This window comes from Candoia aspera, chromosome 8, assembly GCF_035149785.1.
Source record: "Candoia aspera isolate rCanAsp1 chromosome 8, rCanAsp1.hap2, whole genome shotgun sequence".
NCBI lineage: Eukaryota > Metazoa > Chordata > Lepidosauria > Squamata > Boidae > Candoia > Candoia aspera.
In genome coordinates, this window is record NC_086160.1 from 37,964,715 (window position 1) to 37,980,457 (window position 15,743).

Sequence of the window (15,743 nt, forward strand, 5' to 3'; positions counted from 1 at the left end):
CTATATCTTTGGAAGACATACCTTCAGGACATGAATTTAGTGGCTCTCTTCTTTTAATATTAAAATATTAAAAGGAATGAAATCTGAAATTCAAATAATTAGCTACAACATTTTTATATGGACTATTTTCTCTGCTTTTTTAAACCTAGTGGATCAGGTCTTCACTCTTTATTCCCCCAAAGCAATTGGTTTATATTTTTAAAATGTAAAATAAACATTCAGAAAGCACATTTCAATAATTTCAATTCCATATGACACAATAAGGTGAACCTGTATAAATAATTACAAATGTTTCGATTTAGAGTCCTATTTCTATACTCTTAAGACTATAATTTGTTGTGAAAAACATTGCATTGAGATTTTTCTTTTGATTCCTTAACAGTGTATCTTTAAGTTCCACACTGTTCTGAAACATCTATCTTACGTTCACATTAGGAACTATATTTAGGATTCATTTTCACTTTGCTTTAAATATACAGTGCAATAGACCTTAAATTGTCCTTTATGTACTTACCAGCAAAACAAATCATCTACTGAAATTAGTTATGATTTTTTAAATCTAAATTTGCATTTACAAAGTAGGTATTTTTTACTTTGGCTCCCTAGCCAGCAATGATGCTAATCAATAAATAACATTTAGGCAACTGAAAATATGACCCTAGTGAATATCTTGCTTTTTCTTTCTTTGTTGTTTATTGGTTTAGTCGCTTCCGACTCTTCATGACTTCATGGACCAGCCCACGCCAGAGCTTCCTGTCAGTCGTCAACACCCCCACCTCCCCCAGGGACGAGTTTGTCACCTCTAGAATATCATCCATCCATCTTGCCCTTGGTCAGCCCCTCTTCCTTTTGCCCTCCACTCTCCCTAGCATCAGCACCTTCTCCAGGGTGTCCTGTCTTCTCATTATGTGGCCAAACTATTTCAGTTTTCCCTTTAATATCGTTCCCTCAAGTGAGCAGTCTGGCTTTATTTCCTGGAGGATGGACTGGTTGGATCTTCTTGCAGTCCAAGGCACTCTCAGAATTTTCCTCCAACACCACAGTTCAAAAGCATCGATCTTCCTTCTCTCAGCCTTCCTTATGGTCCAGCTCTCGCAGCCATATGTTACTACGGGGAACACCATTGCTTTAACTATGCGGACCTTTGTTGTCAGTGTGATGTCTCTGCTCTTAACTATTTTATTGAGATTTCTCATTGTTCTTCTCCCAAGGATTAAGCGTCTTCTGATTTCCTGACTGCAGTCAGCATCTGCAGTAATCTTTGCACCTAGAAATACAAAGCCTTTCACTGCTTCTACATTTTCTCCCTCTATTTGCCAGTTATCAATCAAGCTGGTTGCCATAATCTTGGTTTTTTTGAGGTTTAGCTGCAAGCCAGCTTTTGCACTTTCTTCTTTCACCTTCATCACAAGGTTCCTCAGTTCCTCTTCACTTTCAGCCATCAAAGTGGTATCATCTGCATATCTGAGATTGTTAATGTTTTTTTCCAGCAATTTTAACTCCAGCCTTGGATTCCTCAAGCCCAGCATGTCGCATGATGTGTTCTGCATACAAGTTGAATAGGTAGGGTGAGAGTATACAGCCCTGCCATACTCCTTTCCCAATCTTAAACCAGTCCATTGTTCCGTGGTCTGTTCTTACTGTTGCTACTTGGTCGTTATACAGATTCTTCAGGAGGCAGACAAGATGACTTGGTATCCCCATACCACTAAGAACTTGACACAATTTGTTATGGTCCACACAGTCAAAGGCTTTAGAATAGTCAATAAAACAGAAATAGATCTTTTTCTGAAACTCCCTGGCTTTTTCCATTATCCAGCGGATATTGGCAATTTGGTCCCTAGTTCCTCTGCCTTTTCTAAACCCAGCTTGTACATCTGGCAATTCTCGCTCCATGAATTGCTGAAGTCTACCTTGCAGGATCTTGAGCATTACCTTATTGGCATGTGAAATGAGTGCCACTGTTTGATAGTTTGAACATTCTTTAGTGTTCCCCTTTTTTGGTATGGGGATATAAGTTGATTTTTTCCAATCTGATGGCCATTCTTGTGTTTTCCAAATTTGCTGGCATATAGCATGCATTACCTTGACAGCATCATCTTGCAAGATTTTGAACAGTTCAGCTGGGATGCCATCATCTCCTGCTGCCTTGTTATTAGCAATGCTTCTTAAGGCCCATTCAACCTCACTCTTCAGGATGTCTGGCTCTAGCTCACTGACCACACCGTCAAAGCTATCCCCAATATTGTTATCCTTCCTATACAGGTCTTCTGTATATTCTTGCCACCTTTTCTTGATCTCTTCTTCTTCTGTTAGGTCCTTGCCATCTTTGTTTTTGATCATGCTCATTTTGGCCTGGAATTTACCTCCAATGTTTCTAATTTTCTGGAAGAGGTCTCTTGTCCTTCCTATTCTATTGTCTTCTTCCACTTCTGTGCATTGCTTGTTTAAAAATAATTCCTTATCTCTTCTGGCTAACCTCTGGAATTTTGCATTTAATTGGGCATATCTCCCCCTATCACTGTTGCCTTTTGCTTTCCTTCTTTCTTGGGCTACTTCTAGTGTCTCAGCAGACAGCCACTTTGCCTTCTTGGTTTTCTCTTTCTTTGGGATGTATTTTGTTGCCACCTCCTGAACAATGTTGCGAACTTCTGTCCATAGTTCTTCCGGGACCCTATCTACTAAGTCCAGTCCCTGAAATCTATTCTTCACCTCCACTGCATATTCCTTAGGAATATCAGTGAGCTCATATCTACTGATCTATGGGTCTTCCCTAATCTCTTTAGTCTGATCCTACATTGTGCAAGAAGAAGTTCGTGATCGGAACTACAGTCAGCTCCAGGTCTTGTTTTTACCGACTGTATAGATGTCCGCCACCTTTGGCTGCAAAGGATGTAGTCAATCTGATTTCTGGTGAAGTCCATGTATAAAGCCATCTCTTAGGCTGTTGGAAAAGAGTGTTTGTTATGCAGAGTGAGTTGTCTTGGCAAAATTCTATCCGCCTATGTCCTGCTTCATTTTGTTCTCCCAGGCCATGCTTACCTGTAATTCCAGGTGTCATTTGACTGCGCACCTTAGCATTCCATTTTCTTTCTACTTAGCATTCCATTTTTCTTTCTACTAATATTTATTAGGGCATTTTAGTGTTAGAGTTTGTTTTACTCTGCTAACTTCTGCAGACCTCCTCTCAAATGCACATGGAAAAGTGCACTGTCTGCACCGAGAAGTGCCTGAGAACTGGTGTTGCATGAAACTGCTGTCCTCAAAGTCAACTTGTGCTATTTTGGGTTCCTTCACAGGTAAGCAGGCAGGCAGCAAATTGGTACAGTGTGCTCATAATTTACCTGAGTAAAATGGTCTGTTCTTTGTTCTGTCCTAGTTATGATGCTGATTTCTATTTATTTTATGCCCTGTTTATACCACATACCTCAATAGAATCAAGATCAGTTATATTTGCATAGTCTGTGCACATGCATCCAGATATACATAGAGCCCTCTATACATATTCTTGTGCCTTCCATTTACTGTGTGTAGCAACTTGTTTGTAATTTTAATATAAACGTGCCATAAATATGAGGAGTTCATAAGCAAGAAAACAGCTCTATTCCTTGGTTTATTGGCTTCATAATGAACATCAAAATGCAATGGTTTAGAAGGCAATTTTTTGCATTGTTCATTTGCAGCATTCAAGAAATAGGAATAGAAAGTGCAGTCTAATTCTCTGTAGATTTATTGAGAAGGAAGTCATAGAAAGTTCTGTAAGGAAGTTTAAAGGAGTTCAGTCATCAGTATTTTTATAGCCACTACTCTGCTTTTTCAGCAAACCAGCATAGTTCAAAACAGAAATGGAGGTCTGGAATTCCACTAGAAGCCATTCACTAGTCTTTCATATAATTATATTGTATCATGACATAATATGCATTGCTATATCATGCTGACTTTATACACTTTCATACTAACATCATGTCAGATGTTAACAATCTAACTTTAGAAAAAAGCTATTTACTATGCAGTTTTTGTCATACTTCCACAAACCACTGTTATATGCTTACTAAACCCCATTCCTTAAATTGCACCTCCCATGTGGCTGAGTGTGCACGCAGCTTCAATATTCTGGATAAACAATATGGTCAAGCTACACTTTTAAGCAAGCAGCCTACTCTTACAATAAAACTATCACTGTTGTTCTGAAAAAGGAGGAAGTCAGGGAAATCTGGATAGCTTGAAAAGAAGCCCTAGCCTGATTAAAGGGGCGCACTTAGAGCCATCCGTGTTCTGCTGATCATACTAAGGAGTATAATGATTTGATATAGAGGCAAACTTTGTGTGACTTTCCCAAACAGCTAGGTGACTCTAAGTGCTCTTTGTCATGTTCCCCTAAATGTAGCACAAGATGCCCTGCTAAACATCTTTTGAAGACAAGACATTATGACATAGCCTTGGTCTCATTCCCAACTCAACACAGAAGCAGCCTAAATTTGTCCTTACATGTTCCAGTTTTAAAGTAGTGTCTTCTATCTTCTGATACATGGCATATGGACAATCAAGAATGCCTCATTCAAAACCTTGATAACTGTCAGGCCCAGCCCAAGAATGACAAGGAATCAATTCAGCCAAACTTCAGTTCTTTATTTGCTTACACCATATAGACAGAATCTTGCCAGAATAAAGCTACTCTACCTAACCTAAGGGAAAATAAACTGGGAAGGCTCTAGGATGGGGCTATTCTGAACCTCTTAGTCTTCCCACATTCCATTTCTGAACTGTGTTTTCTCTTATCTTGCTCTTCTCCTTGGAATGTGCTCCCTCCTTACTAGGCTTATGCATTGCTTCAGTCATGATTGACTTGGATGGCTTATAGGCCTAAACCAGAAATAAGGATAAAACAGTATACAATATCAAGATAATATTCCCAATATCTAAGGAATAACCCACAGAAATAAAACCACAGAAATCCACCAGGAGGGAACCAAACTGCGTTCTGCCCCTCAGATCCAAAATGTCTGCTGAAAAAGCCAGGTCTTACTCACTCTGGAAGCTTTGTGGAAGGCCAGAAAAGTCACAGCCTATTTGATGCTACTAGCCTTAAGTAACTTGTATTTATTGGATATTAATTATATTTCCATTTTGCAGCTTCCTGAATGAATAACCCTGTTTAATAATCCATAGTATTTGGTCCTATGTAATTGGTGCAGTGAGAAGCCCTAGCACATTGCACCACCTAGGACAGAAAATCTCATGGCGAAATAGAAATAGACAATAATTGCAGCAATAAATTTGGTGCCTATGAACAAGACACATCATTTGTGGAGAGTTTTCACAACATTTAACTATGCCATAGGCTTTTTTTTTTAACTGATGCAGACTTTAGTTCTAGAATGTTGTTGCTGATGGTTAACTTACACTACATTCAAGAAATGTAGCATGACAGCTGCTTTTCTATTTAGTTTTGCACCTGTGAGAGAAACCTATATTAGATGGATCATAGCAATAAGATACTATATATGAAAATAAAATAATTATGTGGCAATAAATTATTGTGTAAATACAATAGTTCTGTAGGCTGAATTTTCAGTGATCTGGATATGTTTCTCTAGCTTTCAGAAACTTCAGTGAAAAGTGTTTTGTTTTATGACTAAGGCCAACCGAAAAGCATTGGCATACCCAAACTACAGATTTTACATTTTCAGAGCAGCTGCTCCATGACTTTTAAGCAACTGTGAAAGCACATTGTTTCAACTGTGTTTGGATCTATCTTTTCTCTTCATCACTCTCTACCACAGCATCCTCTAAAAACATCCCTAAAATCACATGCAAAAAAGAAAGGAAGAAAGAAAGAAAGAAAGAAAGAAAGGAAGGAAGGAAGGAAGGAAGGAAGGAAGGAAGGAAGGAAGGTAACTGTTAATCAATTGCAATTTTGCTTTCAATTAGGTTTTGGTTTTCTCTGTTTCTTAATTATAAAACAAGTTAAATTATTAGTAGCAGAATTAGTGAGATAATAATGCATCAGTAATGTAACCCACATCTTAATAAAATATTTCATATTTCTGTATGTATGTTTCATATAAATAAAGTGCTTTGCTCTGTCTCAAGCTAGTATCTTAGTACTGTTTAGTGTTCCTTTGTCATTAGTGAAACTGAAATGTCACATTATTCATTACATTATTGTAGCAGGCCTCATATACTATTGCTTGTGGTAATATAATATTTCAAAGAACTGAATCATTTTCTGTTGGCTTAAGGGAAATCTTATTTGTTTTTTCCTAGATTTTTAAAATATTAAGTGAACATTCTTTTTTTTAAAAAAAAGTTGAATATCATATTTTCCAAACTTTTTTCATTTGAGCAAATTGTGATCTTCAGAATTTTTACCCTGATGTTCAGTGCATTTCTATATGTTTCAAGGTCCAAATCCACTGCAAAAACAATGCCCAAGTTCCTATGCTAGTAGAAGTACACTTAATTCAACTTTTTTCCTTTAATTAATTTCATCTCTCTGTTTACCTGACCACTACCACTTTGGAAAGAAATTTTTCAGAAGATATTATTGTTTTATAACATGGCACTCCTCCCTAATAAATTTTAACATGAAGAATCATATTCTAACAGGTTTTTTTTCAGTCAATACAATAAATAAATGGTTGGTCTTTGGAGCCATTTTTGGTTTTCCTGCTCCAGAAAATGAAATTTGAAAAGAATTGGTTACATGTGGTGTTGAGATTAATCCAGTTGATAATACAGGTTTGGAAGCCTGAGGAAGATGCATATTGCAGCTGCTGAGAAAATAGACAGAATTCATGAACCTAGTATTCTCTTATGCAGTATTTTTCAACCTTGGCAGCATGAAGATGTGTGGTATTCAACTCCCAGAATTCTCCAGCCAGCAAGGCTGGCTGGGAAATTCTGGGGGTCGAAGTCCAGACATCTTCACACTGCCAAAGTTGAGAAACATTGCTCTTATGTGTTGGAATAACCACAACTCCCAGAATCTTAGCTAGCATTGATGAGAAATACTGGGAGTTACATACTGTCAGGGAAATAGACTATGAATATATGTGGTAAATTTGAGCAGAGGTTTGCAATGATAGTGTTTTAGCACAAGGTTAACTCATGATAAGATAAGAGCACTATGATTTTACAGAACTGTTCCACACATATAGGACACACACAGTAAATATTTGCAAAGAAAGAGCAACAGAATTTGTCATGTTTGATCATTATTGCTGAAAATGAATTATAATGGTTCCCACATTACCAGGATGGTTTATAAGAGCATCAAGTCTTAGAATCAAACTGTTAGAATTTAACCCTTCACCTTAAGAAAACTCCATTGCCACTGGAAAGGGGAAGCAAATCTTTCTCTGTAATATTATTTCCTATCAGTCTAGAGCAGAGTTTCTCAACCTTGGCAGCTTGAAGATGGGTGGACTACAACTCCATCATGGAGCCCACAGCTGCATAACTGGCAAAGAAGCTGCATAATGGGCAGAGAAAGAAACTTAAAAAGGATCCACCCTAATGTATCAGGCTTTTAAAAGTAATGGCAGGAGATTTGTATTTTCAGACTTGCAAGGTTCTGTTAATGTAGCCTTACAATAAAGTAGAATTTGCTCACCTGGTTGTGTTTCCTGTCTGGCTTACCTGGGAGGGCTGACATCAATCTTACAAATCTGAAAATACAAATCTCCTGCCATGAAACCCTGAAACACACCTTGGGCAGATCCCTATAATACATTGTGGCAAATACGCTGAAGTTGTTTTACACAGTTATCTCTTCATGCAGAACTTGCACAGAGTGTTGTTACAGTAAACTCCCGTTAGACACGTATAGGTGATGGGCTTACACATGGAGCAACCAGAGAAAGGAGAGAGGCCAACCCAGAGAGAGAAAGTAACTTCTTTTTCAGCCTCAGCCACCACCACCAGACTCTAAAGTGGATAAGATTACATATATATGTAATGTGAAGGACTGCACTGAAATTTAAGGCTTAGAATTTAGATATTGGTTTCAAAAGTGCCTAATGCCTGTGTTGTACATTATTTCCTTATTTTACTTTCTGTGAGTAGTTATGATACTTTTTGTCAATTTTTTACTAAGAAAAAGTAAAATTCCTTTTGGTCTCTAATGAACGTTATCTCATACCTTTTCTTCTGTATGGGCATGAATTATCCCATATATTGAAGCAGATAGAAACAAAGCTCATCAGGTCCCATGGTAAGCCTCTACCCTGAAGCATATGAAGTAGCCTTGATCAACACCTGGCTTGAGTCTGATATACCAGGTAAAGTTCCAAATTATTCTGCAAAGGTTCAATGCCCAGTTGAGCATGTGCTGTGGATTCTAGTGAGATGAACAAGCTGGCTTAATCATGGCCACATCAAACAGTCCCTTAAGCTCTCGGAGGAGAGAGATACAGATGTTATATGGTCATGTCCCCATGACAACAAAAAGCTAAGAAGGAAACAAAAAGACCAGAACACATCCTCCCTAGCAGCCAACACCCAGATAAGCAGGAATTAACACTAGACAAACAATCAAGCAGAAAACAATATCCTAATCAAGGAACTACCTGTGAGAACCACACACCCCACCAACACCGGCAGGACAAGCTATTGAATATAAACAGGGAGCAAGCCCCACACTCACTAGACTGATGTTACTCAGTCAGGTAATGAAACATCTGCAAGCAAACAACTGAGTTCAGAAGGCACCACGGACTCCACAGTTCAATCCTGAGCTACATATATTCTCTTCTATTGGGGAATGTTCACAGGAATTGATTAAAAGTGGATTGTGTAAGAAAAAACTTTCTCTCCCATCTATCTATCTAAACAAATAAATAAAATCGAGGAAATCAAAAGGGCAGAAGAGTAAGGAGAAAGAACTGTCTGCATGTTCTCTAAATTTATGAGAGGTAGACAAGACCATGACCTCAAATACTTATATGCCCAAGAGCCATAGCACACACTGAACACTGATGAGGAAAAGCCTTAAATATATGTAACTGAATGCATGGATAACTTTTATTTGCAACAAGAAACCCTAAACCATCCAGGGTTTCCCATCATAAGGAGAAACCTTTTGTGGACACAGCTAGACTTTTCCCCCAAGGAAATGATTAAGGTCTCACAATGCATATTGAAATCAGAGTTTTTCCATTACTATTCTTTCTTCCACACTCTTGCATAAGTGAACCAAGGATCCTGTCATTCAGTTAAATTATGAGATGTTGGAAGTGACAAAAAATTGTGGTCTTCCTCCTCCTCCAATCTGGTGATCTTTTTCATAATGTGGACATCAAGCTGTTTTTCTTTTAAGCATGGGACATAAAATGTTTACAGAGGCCAACTATTAACATAATATACACAGATAAAACCAACATGAAAGGAGGCAGAATATATATTTTAAAAATCCTAATCAAGTCCCAAATCCCTCTGATCTCTGATAGTTGCAAAACACATTTCATTATTTTTTCAAAGGAGTTCTGGAGGCATTAAAATATAATCCATCCAAGTTTTTCTGACTTCTTCAATGAAAATCCAGACAAACTGCTTTCCCAGCAATAGTATCTGCAAGTGAATACAGTTTAGTCCTTTCATTGATATCAGATTAGCTACTGGAAACCATCCAGGCTCAGCTGAGGACACAAAAACCAATTTACTTCAGTCTTCCGTTCATATCTGATCAGTTTCCAGACTGGATGTCAATGGAAGTACTGTACATGTGAAAGCCAGCTATTCCTCACTTCCTGCATTTCACACGCTGTATTTTCCAGAAGCTTAATCTTCAGTTATATCAGAATATTTTTGCAGATAGGTAAGTGAGGAGATATTTTTGTTCATTAATTAACCAATGCCAGCTTTTCGCCTCAGAAAGCTTAGGTAGCTACATTCTAGATAAGAAATTATAGCATGATATGTATACTTGAACCTGGGGCTGAAAGTGCCCCAGCTTTTCTTTTGCTTTTTGTTTTGAACTATGTCCACAAATCTATACCGTGAGCAATAGTTTTTTAAGCAATCTGTTGCAATTCGAAACCCTCCATTTGTGATAATGTAAAGAATATTCACAGTGCTGGTTACACTTTCTGTTTTAGGACTATGTGGAGCAGGATAGAACCTTAGCACCTTGTTAATGTTAAAATGGATATGCATAAGCCCCGAAAGGCAGAACAATGAGTTGGCGATTTTCTGGATCTACTTCTAAAAAGACCAGATCCTATCGAAGTAGCCCAGTACAAAACATTCATGGCTGTTCTATGAACTTTCCTTTCCCACTCCCTAAACTTTTGGCTTTAGGCAGTTCCACACTTTCTGGAGGACAGGAATGCATGATGCCATTTTCAACCCACACGTGCAGTGGATGAAACCGCCAGCCATGTTTTCCTGCATTGCTTGACAGAAGAAGGAATGACAACTTGTTCACTAGCTGTGTTTAGCTGCATTGTAGGCAAATGCCTCTGCTCCAACTAGCTAGTGTGTGCTGTGGCAAGAATATCCTCTCCATTCTTGGTCTCCTTCCAAGCCATTTTATCTTGGGCTGTTGAACTGAATGACTGCTCAGAAGGACCCTGTCCAGGGTTTAATACACTGAATTACTAAGCCATTAACTTCTGTGAATGTATTCATCTAACCTGCTAGATCTTTAACTGACCTGGTTACATGTATATTGTGAATAAAGCCTCTGATTTAGGCTGGTAATTACATATTATCAAAATAGCCCTTGTGTGTGTAAAATATATGCTTTTTCTAAAAAAGTAATGCTGTTTAGAAAGCTAAAGCTTTGCTTTTTTCCAGGTTTGGTTTCCTAATCTCTGTTGCTGCAATAGTGAAACAGTGGCAGAGTAGATAGCATGTTTGCCTCACAGACAAAGATTCAAAGCTGGCCAGAAGCAACTCTTTAAAAAAATGACCACGTTTTTCCCTTCAGCTACCCACTTTTTTTACAACAGTCCTTAGGGGACCATTGAAGCACCAGAGCATTCTTTGTTTCTTTTTTTACTTAGCCCCAGGTAAACACAGTGATAGATCCTTGTCAGCACTTAATTTATTTGGGTTATCTGGGAGCAGTGGTGAAACCTTTCTACCTCAAGTGACAGCAAGAGCAATGAAACAGTCCACCGGTGAAGTGGTTTTTTTAAAACAAAACAACAACAACACACAGTAAAATAGATAATACAGGGAACAAAAAATAGTAAAAGTAGTAATGAAGAAAAAATCAGCCTGGCTTTAACCAGGCACATTTCACCTGAGAGGCAAACTTGATAACCATTACGCTCCTAAATACTACTACAGCAGTAATTGCCATAGTGGTTAGGGAGCCAGACCTGGGGAAATGCAGTAGGGCAAGTTTTATTTTAAAGCTGGTGGCTGTACCTTGATATCTCTCCATTTTATGTTTTAACTTTGTGATGCCATCAAGTCTTTCAAGAAGTGTACACATTCTCAAGACTCACCCATGGTAAGGAAAGGGTTCAGTGACTGTTTTCCTGGCCTGGGGGAAAGCTGGCTGGGTAATTGTGGAGTTGAAGTCTACACAACTTAAAGCTGCCAAGGTTCAGAAAACTGACTTAGATCCTTCTATAATCCCTTTAGATCAAGAATGGAAAGTATGTGCCAGTCACATTACGATGTTGCATAAACTCAGATAATAGAGAAGTCAGAAAACGAAGCATAAAATTAACATTTCAGGTATGTCTGAAATGTCATACTTCTGACTTCTGACCTATTGAATGTCCATTGGGAATGCATTGCTATATTTATCTTTTGAATGATCCTGTTCTGGGAAATAGTTCTCCCTTATGAAATCTCCAAGTTCTATCAGTTTTCACTGAGTGATTATTGTGACTCCTCCATTTGTTTGAGCTGATTATTTGCTCTAAGTATGTTATGCCATAATTAATATTATATAATATCAATAACATTATTATATTGTTTCTCATGCTAACAATGCTAATTTGTCAAAGCTAACTTGTGCAGTTTCTCATACAGCTAACAAGAAACTATCAGCTAGAATGCCTCCAAATGTACAAATGTGCTTGTTCACTTGCTTGTTGTTTTAGTTTAAATTTTAAGAAGAGATTGCAAAAATGTTGCAAAAGTGAGATGTGATTTCCGAGAGATATTAGGTGCAACTGAAATATAATTTTAGTAAATATATCCCCTGGTGTGCTTGAGAGCTCTCACCGCAGTCTTAAAAGTATTTTGTGCCAATTGCATTACTGCTCTAGGCATAATCCTTCTCCTGTATTGTTTATGACAATGCTATTTATTCTGGGCTTTCAGCCATTACATGTGTCATGTTTAGGATATTAACATGGTATATTCCAGAAGCATGAATCCTGTTATGGTAATAAGACAGATGAAGGCACGGCAGCCTGCTTTAAATAGAGACTAGCTTTGTGGGATAGTGGACCAGTATGTTTTTTCATACTTATTCCACATTAAGGAACTTTATAGAGGGCTCTTGCAGTTGTCTCTAGAAATAAAATATGAATGAATATTTTAGTCATTTATTGAAAGTCTGAAAAGTGATCGTGTGTAATCACAAACTGATAAATGTATTTGAAGTATGATAACCATACCTAGTAGGCATTGCTTACTGCATAGAAAGACCTTTAATAAAATGTAGTTTTTTGGATAGTAGAGTTCACTATGGTAAACCAATCAATAAGCCATATGTCATTTTAACTACAGGAAAGTTGGTTTTGGCTACTTTCTTATGACAATTCTGCATTAACCCTACTTTTTGAAGTTGCATATAGCTTTCCTCTAATGCCTACATTATGTTCATATATTTCAGGAACAAATGATTCTGGTTTCCATTCATCCATCCATCCATCCATCAATAAAAAGCATCCCATTTGATTAGGGGACTTACTGGGATACTTATTATGGTGGCAGGAAGGCATTTGCTATGTGGGATAGAAAAACACTCATGGCTGCCTTCTGAGTAAGTTGATGACAAAGATACTGTTCTGAGACTTTGCATATGTGGTAAAGAACACCAAGTAAAGACACATATGCCTAAGTAACTTGGTAAATCATTCAGCTAAAGCCTAAGGCTATTCAGGTAGATTTTGAAATTTGATAGTTATGTACATTCCAATGTTCCTTTTCCCTCTTATTCATTCAGTGTAATGAATATATTATATTGCATAATATTACTGAAATAAAAATGGATGGTGTCGTGGAACTAAATGGAGCACAACGCCGAGAAGGCAAAAAAGGCATAGGCTTTATTAGAGACAATGATCACTGGGTTTCCATTTGCAGAAAAGAAGAACATTTTTGCAAGAAAGGTAAGCATATTTATAGACAGTGCAGTCTTGATCACAAAAAGTTCCTTGTTTTGTTCTAATGGGATCATAAATTTGATCATAACTATGGCTGTAACTTGTTTGGTTGCAGGGCTGCACAATTCCTGGCAGAAAGTATGTGTGGAGCTTCAGGCCCATCTTGACAGGATTTCCGGGGGTCCGTGATTGTCACCTACATTGAATGGAATGTGGTGTTAGCTAGCCTTGATTGCTTTAGCCACAGATGAGTGACTGCTTACAGTGGATCAGCACCTTACTGCAAGGTGGGCATGCTGTATTACCTTGCACTCATTAAAGTTAACCGAAGACACTGCAATGGAATTTATTTACTTAATTGATTTAAAACACTTATATAGCCACCCATCATATGTACCACAACTCTGGGTGGCTCACAATAATAATAATAATAAACAAAACAAAACAAAACCAGTATAACCAAAACCTGGCCTCTCAACCAATGCTCTCCAATAAATCAACCAATGAAATTTCTGGGCTCCAGCCTTGGGGGAAGAGCCAGCTTTTTACAGCTTACTGGAAGGCTAAAAGGGTGGGGGCCTGCTAAATCCCAGGGGGAAAGGTGTTCCATATGTAAAGCACATTGCAGTAATGCAGCCAGAAATGACCAAGACATGAGTGACCATGAGTCCAGGAATGGGTGCAATGTAAGAAGCAAAGAACTATAAGTAGGGGAAAGCCTCTTATGGTCTGCTGAGATTAAAAAAAAAATAGAATTCTTGATTGTGCTAAAATAATAGGTTTGCATAGCTAAGGAAGGGAGTGGGGCTGGGCTGGGGTGGGGTGGAAGATTTCCTGTGCAGGCTGACACTATATTCTAGGCAGACTGTCACCAATTTGTTAACAGAGAAATTGGTGACAGCCTGCCTTAAAAACTCTCATAAAAATGTTCCATGAGAATGGTTTTAACACTGACCAGATCTGAGTCATATCTACAGAAAGAAACAGAAATATTTACTGCCATATCCCTGACACTGTGAAACAATCTTACAAGTTCTCTCGAAAAGCCCCCAAATCTTTCATTCTACAACACTATTTTTATTATTAAATTAACTTTGGTGGTATTTTTCAACATCTTTCTAATATAATTAATCTACTGAATGAAATCTAGAAAGCTGTAGAGTTTGGCAAGGACTTGAAATTGTTTTGAAATTGTTGGCAGCTGTAACACATTTATTGCATAGTAACTGCTAATGTTGATATGTGATATATGAATCAAAAGTCTGTATCAAGTCTTAGTGCATGTCTAGCATGCTGCACCTTTCAGTATATATACTGAGTAAGAAACCTGTGCAAAACACTTAAATATATCAATGTGTATGGAAAAAGTCTAGTGTATAATGTGGACTGGGGAAGGAAATGGCAAACCATTGCCAAGAAAATGTCACGAAAGCGGCGTCCCCCCAGCGGGTCAGGCATGACTCGGTGCTTGCACAGGGGACCTTTCACCTTCACATAATGTGGTTTGTTTCATTGTGGCTTAGCATGTTCTATGAACCCAGCCAATGGCTTACCAACTATCATAAAGGCCCAGGGCTACAAGTAACCTCTAAAAACCTTCCTGCTAATCACACAGACTTTCAAAAGTTGTTTCTAGATTTTGACAAACTATGAATATTAGTGATATCTGAATGCAGGGTATTTATATTAACTGTATTTACTTTTAATTTTTTTCCAGGGACATTTTCCTGATTTTGCAAGACTGATGTCAGCCCTTTGGGGTAGAGCAGACTAGAAAACCAAAGTTATGAATGCTAATACAACTTCTATTATATGGTTACAGTAACAAAATCTGGCAAGTCTGAATACACTTTCCCCTTTCTCTCTTTATCTAAGTGAGAACTAGGGATAGTCAAGTCTGAGACATTTTCTCAAATTACATTTCTGCTTCAGACTCAAACTTCTTTTATCTGACCATTGTCTTGGTTATGACTCTTCTTCCTGTTCCCCAAGGTTATTCCTACATCCCATTACAGTATGATTTACATTATTTTCTTTTTCATTCCTATGTAACATTTCTGAAGGTACATAACCTGCAACCTTGCTGAGTTTGGGGCTTTTTTTCATTCTTTTGGCCAGAAGCCCAGTGATCGCTGTAGCTGTGCATACCAATAAAAGGTGCTTTGCTGCATCTATCTCCAAATGCTTTGGTTCCTTATTTAAGTGGGCATTTTCCCCACAACAGCCCGGTGTAGCAGCCTGCTTTATTTGGCATGCCCCTGCCATTTTTACAGGTTTGTGGTTTTTGGTCATGCCTTTCTTCCTCTCCAGTCAAGAACCCATTTGGAGAGGAAAAAGGGCATGGCAGAAACTGTGAGGTTTATGAGGTTGGGTGGTAGGTAAACGTTTTGGGGACTCGGCAGAAGTGAGTCTGGTGAGTTGCGACTTTGAAAGGCGAATCACCAGTCT